This window comes from Chinchilla lanigera, unplaced genomic scaffold (assembly GCF_000276665.1).
Source record: "Chinchilla lanigera isolate Chin_1 unplaced genomic scaffold, ChiLan1.0 scaffold00089, whole genome shotgun sequence".
NCBI lineage: Eukaryota > Metazoa > Chordata > Mammalia > Rodentia > Chinchillidae > Chinchilla > Chinchilla lanigera.
The window spans coordinates 5,882,764-5,894,649 of record NW_004955490.1 but is presented as its reverse complement, the minus strand read 5'-3'; the positions used below and the strand labels follow the sequence as shown (position 1 = coordinate 5,894,649).

The 11,886-nt window shown below is 36.8% G+C and overlaps 1 long non-coding RNA gene across 2 annotated transcripts in view; it reads right to left on the bottom strand.

Moving 5' to 3' along the window:
* Positions 1 to 261: 261 nt before the first annotated feature.
* The window catches only part of LOC102009955, a 43,292-nt gene continuing 31,667 nt past the window's right edge, over positions 262 to 11,886 (bottom strand). For both annotated transcript variants that reach the window (XR_001231206.1, XR_001231207.1), the window contains one exon: positions 262 to 1,178. This is a non-coding gene — a long non-coding RNA (uncharacterized LOC102009955). The remainder of the gene's footprint in view (positions 1,179 to 11,886) is intronic.

The following is an 11,886-nucleotide window of genomic DNA, read 5'->3' as shown; positions in this document are numbered from 1 at the left end:
TGGACATATGTAATGCAGTAATGGAAAAACAGCAGGCTGGGACAGGTTGTAGAGGGCTTGCAATGGTCGCACAGAGAATTTGATCTTGAGTGTTTTAGGTTGGAGCCTCCTAATCCATGTGCCAGAATTGCAGATAATTCTCCAGATTCGTCACTCTGGGCTGCAAGCAGCCTATGTATCTATTTCTCATTGTTATATGAATATTATCATTTGCTATGTGCAATGTACAAAGGAAAGCACTGCTTAGATTCCCAGAAGCCATACTGTTGAGTAAGAATTTTCAAGCATGTCCCACACCCCAAGGGAAAGGGAAAGTTTAAAAAAACTGTACTAGGGTTTGGAAAGTTGCCTAATCTCTGGGTCACACTGAAGAAGGTTCAAGTCCTGGCTGACTCTGCCTTTGCCCCACTTCTCATACCCAAAGAACCAATTCCACTCTCTCTGCTCTCTGCAAACCATTACTGACAAGAGAAAGGAAAAACAAAACTCAGTGCCCACCCACCCAAGTCAGCCCTGTGGGGAAAGTCTTTGAAGATAAGATCACAGCCTGTGCACCTGGAATGAACTAGATATTTGCTGAACATACTTTCTTTACCCCGATCCTAAGTCATGGGACTCCAAGGTTTCATGTCAATGGTTTTGTATTTTATTAGGTAAAAGAGATATTTGGTTTCTGCTTGGTTGAGGTCTAGTGGGTATTCCAGAACTTTTTCTCTGTAATTCTCCCTTTCGCCTTCTCTGAATTATCAAGGTTATTGATTGCAAACAGCAGAAACAAACTGATAATCTAATCAAACAAAAAATCCCCCAAATAATTTAATGAAAGGATGTCATAGGTGAAGGGGCTTCTGGAATCAAAGGGAAACTGGATGGCCAAGATTGGAAGATGACCTGCACCGAAGGGGTCCTAGGAACCACCAAGAAGCACATCACCTTCTTCTAGCTGGAGTAGTCTGTGAGACACCCTGCCCAAGGCTATGTATTATCGAAACTGCAACTAGATACTAACCATTCCTGTCAAACTGTCTGTCAGTTGTTCTGGATTCACAGTCCCAAGAGAGGGAGGGGAAGCAGGAGATGTATCCTTCCACTTCTGTGGATGAAGCTGGGTGCTGTGTCCCACCAATATTTCACACCTTGAGAGATCCCCCTCAAGTAGGAATAAGATGAGTGATGGCCTGCAAACAAACCAACAAACAAAGCAATAGTGTTTATAACCTCTGACATAGTATTTCTCAAACCGCAGGTGATAACATATGACTTAGTTGCGAGGTTAATTCTGTGGTGTCTAATTAGCTTTTAGTTTTAATTTTCATAGATTTATTGAGGTAAAGTTGACATAATTTTACATCAAATATAAAGTTTGTTAAGTTTTGCCTTGTGTACACCTGTGAAATCATTAAGAAAAGAAGAAACACATAAAACACACACACACACACACACACACACACACACACACACAGCGCCAGATTTCCTCAAGCTTCCTGATGATCTTTGCTTCTATCCTACTCTGCCATCTAACTTATCTCCTCAGCTAACCACTATCTACCTTCTGGCCCAATAGATGAGTTGGCACTGGTAGAATATTATGAAAATGGAGCCATATGGTATGTACTCTTTCTATATAGGTTCTTTCACTCAGCATAATTATTCTGAGTTTCACCCTTATTGTTGCCTGTATCAATAGTTCATTCTTTTTGTTGATGAACTTTACTGCATTGTATGGATGCTGCACAAGGTGTCAATCCACCCATCTGTTGAGAATATTTAGGTTATGGGATGGTAAGTTTTACGTGTCAAACTTAATGAGACTATAATCCCCAAATACTCCATTAAATATAAATCTAGATTTTGCACTGAAAATATTTTGTAGGTATGATTAATATTCACAATCAGTTGATTTTAGGTAAAGAAATTATTCTACATTATCTGGGTGGGCCTGATCCAATCATTTGAAATGCCATAAGGGCAGATCTAAGGCATCCCTGAGGAGAAACAAATTCTACCGATGGACTGTTGCTTTAATTCATGCCCACGGTTTCAGCCTGCCCTTCTTAACGGACAGCCCTATTGGGTGTTTTGTTTTGTTTTGTTTTGTTTTGGCTTGGTTTGGTTTTGGCTTGGTTTTGGCTTGGTTTGGTGTTGGGTTTTTGAGACTATGTATCACTAAGTAGTGCACACTGACCTTGAACTGACTGTATAGTCCAGTCTGGCCTCAGATTCACAGCAATCCTCCTGCCTCAGCCTCCTCAGTGTTAGGATTATAGGAGTGTGCCACCAGGTGAAGCTCAACCCAATTGGTTTGAACTTGCCCACTTGGCCCCACAATTACCAAAATCCATTCCTTTTAATAAATCTCCAAATTATATTTCTTACTAGCTCTATTTCTCCGGTTGAGTTCTAAAACAGGTTGTTTCTAGTTGTTAGCTATTATGAATAAAACTCATGCAAATCTTTATATACAAGTCTTTGTATTGATATATCTTTCTTTTCTTGTGGATAGATAATTTAGAGTGAAATGGCTGAATCATATAGTAGGTTTATGTTTTAAGTTTTCAAGAAATTATTAAATTGTTTTCCAAATTGGTTTAGATTTCACATTTTTACTAGCAGTGTGTAAGTCTTCCATCTTTTCCACATCCTCACCAACAATTGATATGCTGTCTGTTTAGCTTTAGACATTCTAATATTTGAAGAGTATCTCATTGTGATTTAATTTGCATTCTCTTAAAGACTAGTAATGCCCCTACCTCTTTTGTCTGTAACTCACTATTATTTGTCTATTTGTTTTCCTGAGAAACTATTTTGTAGACAATAATATGTAAAATGATAACCATTGATAATTTCCTACCATTTTGTCTGTAATTTGCTAAGTCCCCCCTATTATTATGTTATCCTTCTTTTATTCTTTAAAATAAAAAAAAATTAAAAAAAAAATAAAGACTATTAATGCCAAGCATATTTTCACACACTTATTTGCCAAAAGTATATCTTCTTTGCTAAAATTTCTCCTTAAGTCCTTCCCCCATTTTAAAACCTAGGTATCACCAAATACAAGGTTAAAAATATTTTGAGCTATGTTGTCTTCAGTAGCTTTTACAGTTTTAGGTTTTATATTTAAGTCTATGTTCCATTTTGTGTTAATTTTTACATAAGCATGGGATATGGATTAAAGTTCATTTGTGTAAGTTTGGATAGCCAATGAGTCCAGCACCATTTGTTGAAAAGGCTACATCCCCCCATCCACTGAATTGCCTTTACACCTTTGTCTAAATCACTTATATGGGCCGGGGGTGGGAGTGCACACCTGTAATCCCATCATGCAGAAGCTTGAGGCAAGAGGACTACTGTGAGTTTGAGGGAGCCCAGACTGCAGAGTGAGTTCAAGGCCAGCCTCAAATACATAATAAGACCCTGTCTCAGAAAAACAACAGAAAATAATCAGTTGTACATAAACTTATAGGTCTATTTCTGGTCTCTCTATTTGGCTTCAGTGATCTGTTTGACCATCTTTATGCAAGGAACATACTGTTTTGGTTACTGCAGCTTCATAATAAGCCTTAAAGTTAGATATTGCTACTTTTTCTCCTATGTTTTTCTCAAGGTAGTTACGGGTATTCTAGGTTCTTTGCATTTCCATATACTTTTGGAATCATACTGTCAAATTCCACTAAAAAGTCTTTTAATATTCTTATTAGAATTGTGTTGAATTTGCAGAAAAATTTTAAGACAAATGGCCTCTTAATGGTATTCAGTCTTCTAACCCATAAGCATGGTATAATTGTAATTTTAATTAGATATTTCTAATTCTTTTCCCTAATGTTTCATAGTTTTCAGTGTATAGTCTTTGCGTATCTTCTGTCAGATTTATTGCTAAGTAGCTCATACTTTTGATGTTATTATAAATTATGTTAAGTTTAAATTTCTGATTATTGAGTAATGGTATAGAGAAATACATTGATTTTTCTATGAGAAAAACTCTTTCAACTTTGCTAAATTCACTTATTCTAGTAACTGTTTTGTAGATTCCATCACATTTTTTACATAAATTTTCATGTCATCTGTCATTAAAAACAGTTTTACTCTTCTCTTTCTGATATAGATGTCTCTTATTTCTTTATTTAGCTAACTGTTCTGGTTACAGATTCTAGTACAGCACAGAGTACAAGAAATGAGAACAGACATCTTTGTCTTGTCACGATCTTAAGAGGTAAGCATTCAATCTTCTACATAAACAATGATTTTTTTGTATTTTTTAAATAAACAATGATTGTAGAAATATATGCTCTTTGTCAAGATGAACATCCCTTCTATTCCGAATTTGTTTTGAGTCTATCAGAAACAGACGTTGGATTTTTCTACCTCTATTGAGATTATCATATGGTTCTTCATCTCTGTTGGTATGGTGAATTACATTAATTGATTTTCAAGTATTAAAAACTCCTTACATTCCTGAGGTAAGCACAAGTTGGTAGTAATGCATTATCCTTTTCCTTTGTTGTATTGGATTCAATTTGCTAAAATTTCCCTTGGTAACTTTGCATCTAAGTTCATGAGGAACATTGACTTGTACTTTTCACATACCAGCTTTGTCATGTTTTGGTAATGCTCTTCAAGGATTCCTCCTTCTTCATTTTTCTGGAAGAGTTTGAGTAGAATTGATAGAATTGAATTTCCTTGGGGGAAGAGAAAATCCAGTTTCTATAATAGATACACTGCTAATCTCATTATGTATGTCTTCTTGAGTGAGCTTTTGTAGACTGTGTCTTTCAGTGAATATATTCATTTCATCTAAGTGTTGACTTTTTAGGAAAAAATTGTTTATAATATCCCTTTATTTTTACTTAATATCTGTATTGATATCACTAGTCTTATGAATTGTTGGTTTTTCCTCCTTTTTCTGATCAGTTTGGCTAGAAGAATATTGATTTTTGACCTGTACATATCAGCTATTGTTTTATTAATTTTCTCTTTACTATTTCATTTTTTCTGGATCTATCTTTATTATTTCATATTTTTGCTGACTGTAGTTTTCATATTTCTTTCTAAGTACTTTTAGGAAGCTCTTCGTTTCTAATACAAATGCTTACTGTGCTAAATTTTTCCCTAAATACTGCTTTGCCACATCCTACACATTTTGCTTTTTGTTTTTGCCTTTTTGAGACAGGGTTTCACTATGTAGTTCAGGCTGGCCTTGAACTCCTTTTGTAGCCCAGGCTGGCCTTGAGCTCACAGTGATCCTCCTGCCTCAGTCTCCCGAGTGCTCATATTACAGCTGTGAGCCAAAACTCCCAGCTATCCTACACACTTTGATACATTGTATTTTCATTTTTATTCTGTTCTAAACATTTTCTGATTTTCCTTTAATTTCTTCTTTGGCCATTGGTTACTTAAAAGGTTCTTATGCAATTTTCAAACCTGTGAAGATTTTCTAGGTATTTTTCTATTACTAATGTCTAAAATAACTCCATAGTGTTCAAAGAATACATTTTTTTATGACATGGATCTGTTTCTTCTGTTGAGATAGAGTGTTGCAACATAATTCAGGCTGACCTTGAATATGCTATGTAGCTTCACAGTCCAGACTCAGCCACCTGATTGCTGGGAGTACAGATGTGCAACACCAAGCACAGCGGACTTGAAACTTTTCAAATTACCTGGGACTTATTTTGTGGGCCCAGAACATGGTCTATCTTGGTAAACATTCTATGTGCACTTGTAAAGGATGTGCACTGTGCTGTTGTTGGACAGGGCATTCTACAAATGTCAATTAAATCCAATTGATTGATGTGGTTATTGAGTTAAACTATGTCCTTACTGATTTCCTGTCTACTTGTCATATGAATTATTGAGAGGGAGTTATTGAAATATGCAATTGGATTTGTAAAATTGCCTATATCTCCTCGAAATTGTATCAGGTTTTACTTCATGTGTTTTGAAACTCTGTTGTTATGTACTCAGAAGCTTTGTTCATTTTTTCCCTATTTCTTTCTTCTTTCCACCCATCCATCGAGATTTTTATTTTTGGTTTGTAGATGTTTTAGTTTTGAAATTTCACTTGATTCGTGCATCTTGTTTCTTCTCTGAGACTCTGTATTTTACTTCTATCAAAATTATGTTTGCAATTGCTTGTCAATGGATTTTTGTGATGAATACTGCAAATTCTTTGTCAGATAATTCTGATATATCTGTCATCTTGGTGTTGGCATCTATTGATTTATTCAACATTCAATTTGAGATTTTTTTTTTTGTCTCTCTGATACAGGGTTTCACTGTGCAGTTCAGGCTGGCCGTGAACTTACTTTGTAGCCCAGGCTGACCTCAAACTCACAGCAATCCTCCTGCCTCAGCCTCCCAAGTGCTGGGATTACAGGCCAGGTGTGTGCCACCATGCCCAGCTCAATTTGAGATCTTCCTAATTCTTGGTATGAAAAGTGTTTTTATTAAAATCTGGACTTTTCACACATGGTCTAGATTTAGGTATTATTTAAACATTTGTTTTATCTGAATTTTTTCAGAAAGCGAAGTACTGTGTTCTGCCTTGCTACTGTCACATGGGAGTAGCGGTCCAGATTCTCCTCGAAACCTCTGTTAACACATAAGATTGAGGACTTCTCATTAGTTCTAGATGAAATGGAAATTGCATCTCTATTCTACTGATACCTACCTAGCTGTGAGACATAAGAGTGCCTGTTGTCACTGTCCACATGGTCTCCACAGGATGTAGGTGATCTTTGTACCTACCACTCCTTACCATCTTAACTCCCATAGGCCTTTGATGCTGCTCTAGACCCTCCACGTGGTGGGTACTGGTGATGTGTGTGTACGGAGAATTATTATAAACCAGAAGAGATAAAATTCCTGGCTGGTAACTCGGACACTTCCCTAGCAGAGTGGATTGGAATACCATACATGGCCTGCTAAGACTGGAAGTCTAGGCTCCCCTCTCACTCTTTGCTGTTATAGGTAGGTGTGCTATCACAGATTTTTCAGCGGTGTTTTGTTGGTGTACAGGGATTGGTGTAAAGTATAAAAGTTTTCTTTCTTCCTCTGTTGTCCATTTCCTGGCTCTTTGGCTAAAAAGGATGGGGTTTATTTTTTCCCTGAACCTGTCAGCATCATTAGGTTTCTGGCTTCTTCAGTTGCACGTTTGGGATGTATATGACCAAAAAGAAACTTAGAGAACTCTCCACCACATGTTCCTTTGGATTCCATGGTGTCAACCCAATCTGCCATCTTTCCTCCACCTTTCAAACCTTCTGACTTTTGCTCTCTATAGAATGTCTAGGGGTTTAGTTGTACTTAGCAAGAGGAGTAGAGAGACACATGTTTACTCTGTCTTTCTGGAAGCAGATGTCCCACTATCCTCTCATTTCATTTTTGAAAGATATTTTCTCTTGGTGTTGAATTCTAAATTGATATTTTTAACAATTTAAAGATGCCACTTCAGTGTTCTTTCATTTTTATTATTTCTCATGAAAAATGTATTTTCATCCTTTTATTTTCCTCTACAGGACATTTTTTTCTGTATTTGAGACTTTTTATCTCTGGTTTTTCAGCAATTTGATTATGATGTGCTTGGTGTGCTTATCTCAATGTTTCTTATGCTTGAGGTTAAATTAGGTTTTTTTACCTGTAGGTTTATGGTTTTGATCAAATTTAGAGCCATTATTTCTTCAAATACTTTTTCTATCTCCATCTTTCTCCTTTTGTCATCTAATTTCCCAAATAAATTGTCCCACACTTTGTTCCTGCTCTGCTACTTTTATAAATTCTCAAAAAATAAATTTTCTTATCTCTTTCCACTTCACTTTTAGTTGTTTTCATTGCTGTGGTAGACTGTTTAAAAATGGCACTCAGCGGTTCTCATCTCCTGGTTTTATGTTCTCGTATATTCACCTCCCATTGTGTGTGGGCTGAATCTAGTAACTTTCTTCTATTGAACAGAGTAAGGCAAAACTGATGGGATGTCTTTTCTAAAATTAGGTTATAGCTGGGTGTGGTGGTGCACGCCTGTAATCCCAGAACTCCAGAGGGTGATGCAGGAGGATCCTTACAAGTTCAAGACCAGCCTGGGCTACAAAGTGAGCTCAAGGCCAGCCTGAACTGCATAGGGAGACCTTGTCTCAAGAAAATAAAAGAAAAAGAGTAGGTTATAAGATTGTGACCTTTGTCTTGCTCACTCTCTATTTCTGCCTCTTCTTCCTTACTTGTCTGATGGAGCAAAGTTGTGAGATTCCCAATGGTGAGGTTCATGTGACAGGGAACCGCGGGAAGTTTCTGACCATTGATGATCTGAGCACAGCAGCTCTATGGCTTCTGAGGAACTATGACGTGTCAGCCACAAGCATGGTTTGCAAACAAAGCCTTCCTCACTCAAGCCTTAAGATGACTGTTGCCTGTGGGAGATTCTGAAACAGAGGACCCAGCTAAGCTGCAACTAGATTCTTTACATACAGAGACTATGAAATAGCAAACAATGACATTTCAAGTTTATAATTTTGAGACTAACTTATTATCCAACAACAGATACTCAATATAAACTTGGGTAGCAGGGAGTAGAGCACTACTTATAAGTGCATAAAACTATAGTAGTGGATTTGAAAGCTGGAAGTAGATGAAAAAGGATTTTGAGGAGCATGTTAAAGATAGCCTAAATTCCTTTGGAAACACCAACTGAAAATGTGCTACAGGAACCTGGAAGAAGAGGGATCCTTATTATGTAATGGCAGAAAGTTTAGTGACATTATCACTTGTAGGCACATGGAAAATAGAGCATGTAGGGCCGGGGATATAGCTCAGTGGTATAGCACCTTGCTTGGCAAGTACAAGATCCTGAGTTCGCTTCCTGGTACCAAAAAAGAAAAGAAAAGAAAATACAGCATGTAAAGCAGGCATGGTGGTACGCGCCTGTAATCCCAGCACTGGGGAGGCTGAGGCAGGAAGATCTTCACAAGTTCAAAACTAGCCTGTGCTACAGAGTGAGCTCAAGACAGCCCGAACTGCACACCGAGACCCTGTCTCAAAAAGGCAAAAAAAAAAAAAGAAAAAAAAGAGCATGCATTTAATGATCTAGACCATCCAGCTAAAGAGATTTATAAGCATAACTTTGAAGAAACTATTTGGTTTCTTCCTGTCTTTTAAAATAAAATATGAGAGGTGAAACATAAGCTGAAAGAAAAACTATTACATATAAAGGAGCCAGGAATCGTTGGTTTTGAACATTCTCAGCCCATCCAGAGAGCAAAATGTGCTAAAATTAAGTAATGGCTTCCAGGCACTCTCAAAAAAATGGTCTACAGTACATGAGTGTATGAGTGTATGACTGTCCAACCTTTTGATAAGAAGTGGGAATATTATGCAGTAACACCAAAGATCCATTAAAGCATTAAGGGTGTGCAAAATTGACAGATCTTCTAATAGGACCATAGGGGCTCTAGGAAGCCTAAGGGCATTTTTTCACAAATGGATCAACAGAGTTTCAAGGTAGAAAAAGTTGTATTTTAAAGATATCTTTAATTACGCTTTTGTCTAGTGTAGTAAACCACAGGAAGTTTCATAGAAATCCCATAAAGATTTTGAGAGAACTATCAACAGAACCACTGACAGCCTTGACTTAAAAGGACCCTGGGGGTACAAAATATGGGAGCATCTAGGCCATGATTATATAGTTGTACATATAAGCAAATTGAAAGAAATTAGTAAATATATGTAAGTAACTATATCTGACGAGTCTCAAGCACTCATTTAAATGAAAAGATTCTGGGTTTTGAGCTGATGTAGTGATTTGAGATTTTGAGGGCCAAAAAGACATGAATCACTGGGGGCCAGAGGGTAGGCTGCACTACGCAACTTCTGATGTGGTTCACAATGCTCCCTACCTCCTGGTGTTCACGCCCATGTATAAAAACCCCTCCCACAAATTGAGTGTGGACTGAATCTAGTGATTTGTGTCTAACAGACAGAATTTAGAAAGAATGAAGAGATATCTCTTCTAGTATGAGGTTAGAAAATACTGTGACATCACCCTTGTTTGTACTCTTTCTTGCTTTCTCAATTGCTTACTTTGATAAAGCTAGCTGACATAATGTGACTTTCCACATGAAGAAGATTATGTGGCAAGAAACTGAACATGGTTCATACCCAGCAAACTGAAGCCCTCAGTCTAACAGCCTGTGAGAAAATTCTAACAATGAGTGAGTGAACTTAGACTTGGATCCCGCACCTCTTGAACCTTGTACACCTCTTGAACCTTTTTACCCTCATGAGAACCTCTGAGCTGGATAATTTACCTAAATTCTACCCAGATTTCTCATTTGCAGAGCCCAGGATAATAAATATGTGCCATTTTAAATTTGATGCCTAATTTGTTACATACCAACAGACAACTAATGCAATAGCTGTGTTTTCAAATTCACAATTATTGTATTCTACAATGTCTAATCTGTTTTTAATTCCCTTCAGTGTATTCTTCCAATTCCTCATTTATTTCCTTATATCAATACAAACTCATAGTTTCTTACTTAATTCAATGTATTATAATCAGTTACTTTTATTATATATTTTATCAGCACTATGCTCCAACCAACTAACCTAACTGGCTACCTGATTATATAGTGTACTGCTCAAAGACATGCCCCTGTCATTTTTTGAGCACTTCATTGTTTTGTAAGAGTACCAAAAATGTTTCGGGCTTATATTATACCTTTTCTTCCACAACCATGGAATCAGGCACTTTTTGAAGGAGCCCCAACGGCTTTATGGAGAATTAATTTTAGAAGATAGGATCTGTATGTCTAAGCATTCAAATATATATATATACACACACACACATAAACTTTTACATCTGTATTTTTTTGTATACATAGCCATGTATATATAATGATCTCCCAAAGATGTCCATGTTCTAATCTCTAGAAACTGGGAATATTTTATTATATTATAAAAAGGAATTTGCAGAGGTGATTAAGTTAAGGGTCTTGTACCCAGGCAGGCATGATGTAATCACAAGTGTCCTTATAACAGAGAAGCAGAAAGAGATTTGGGTATGGTAAAAGGAGATGTGAAAATGGAACCAGTAGCAAGAGTGTTGCACTTAGAAGAAAGAGAAAGGACACCACGAATGAAGTAGGCAGGCAGCATCTAACAGTGGAAAATTGCAAGGAGACAGCGCCTTTTAAAGCTCCTAGAAAAAACATAGTCACATTGACACCTTGACTTTAGATTTCTGATCTCAAACACCACAGGAGATTATAATGCCGGACGTGGTGGTGTACGCCTGTAATCGTTGCAAGTTCGAGACCAGCCTGGGCTACAAAGTGAGCTCAAGGCCAGCCTGAAGTGCATAGCGAGACGCTGTCTCAAAAAAGAAAAAAAACATTAATGACATAGGAGATTATATTTGTGTTGCTTTAAGCCACTTGGTATTAGTGATTTCTTTTCTCTTTTTTGTGCATTGCTACTTCTTTAATTTATTGTTTTCAAACTTTTATACCTTTTAGTACTTGACTGTAGTACCTAATGATTCCCATTAATCATGGGAAGTTAAGACATGTACATACCTTAATTTTTTTACTTACTCTTATACTACCTTCCATTCACCTCCTCAGAACCTTCCAATTTGCAAAAGATCTCTCTCTATTTGCTATTATCTATCTTTTATGTTGCTCTTTAATTATTTGTGCTTTGGGTTTCTCTTATAAAAGAACACATGTTATATTTACGGTTGTGCATCTGATTTATTTCACTTAATAATATGATCTCAACTTGCATCCATTTTCCTACAAATGACTCAAATCCTTCTTTACAGTAGCATAATACTCCATTGAGTATAATACCACATTTTAAAAATCCATTCATCTGTTGGTGGGCACTTAGGCCACTTTT